We start from the raw sequence: 1,061 nt of genomic DNA on the forward strand, positions 1-1,061 counted from the left end.
CCAAAATTTTACAGGCTATAAAAAGCATACCCAAAAATTTTCATATTAAAAAGTTTTAAATGTTGTGAATATTTATTGAATTTTTCTAAGCTCTATATAAAAATAGAAGTTTGATTTTTATGGTTTTCGTTAAAGCATGAACCGTATTTTTTTGTAAATACAAACATCGTACCAAAATTAAAATACTATTCTATATTCACAAAATGTATAATAAATGATTATTTAAGCGGCTTACATTTAATTTTAATTTTAATTTAAAAGACAGACAAATCAATTACTTAAGAGGTGAAGGAAAATACATTGGTCAAAATCTTTAGGTATGCAGTTTTGTAGTTAATTCGATTTCAGTTTAGTACAGTTCAAGTATCAAGTAGCTAGGACTTACAGTTGATTTTTTAGAATTTCTTATAAAAATAGATTCATATAAAAATTAATTTTGTTCATGTAGTACATTGAAGAAAATACGCAACACCCTCAACAAAAAGACATTCTAAAAAATCAACTGTAACTCCTAGCTACTTGAAACTTGAACTATACTAAACAGAAATTGAATTAACTACAAAACTGCATACCCAAAGATTTTCTAAAAATTATAAATAAAAAGTTTGAAATATTGATTAACATTTTTTAAAGTTTGAATATCTTTTGTGAATTCTGCACAAAGTTTGCAAATTTGTTTATGTTGATTTTGTTATAAAATCGGCTATATAAATGAACGAAAAAGGTTTACGATATAAAACATTTTGAATATTGTGGAAAAAGTAGGTACGGTGGATATGAAACGAAAAATTATTTGAAAACTCTCGATCCAAAGAAAACGTTATACTTTCGGTCTTGTCATCTAAAATTAAAAAAAGGAATATGAAGATATGTGCAGAGTTGAGTAGGTTTAAGTCATACCTTTCCAATTTAATCCAAACAAGCTGCTCTGCGTTGCCAGGGTATCGATCCCACATCGGAATTAAAAAACGTCAGCAGGTATGATCGAACTTGTGATGCTGATTGTGGAAGCCTTCCAGGTTGACCACTGCGAACTTCCGATGAAAAAAGTGAGTTTGTAG

This window comes from Rhagoletis pomonella, unplaced genomic scaffold (genome assembly GCF_013731165.1).
Source record: "Rhagoletis pomonella isolate Grant_MI unplaced genomic scaffold, Rhpom_1.0 Rhpom_scaffold_00003, whole genome shotgun sequence".
NCBI classification, from domain to species: domain Eukaryota; kingdom Metazoa; phylum Arthropoda; class Insecta; order Diptera; family Tephritidae; genus Rhagoletis; species Rhagoletis pomonella.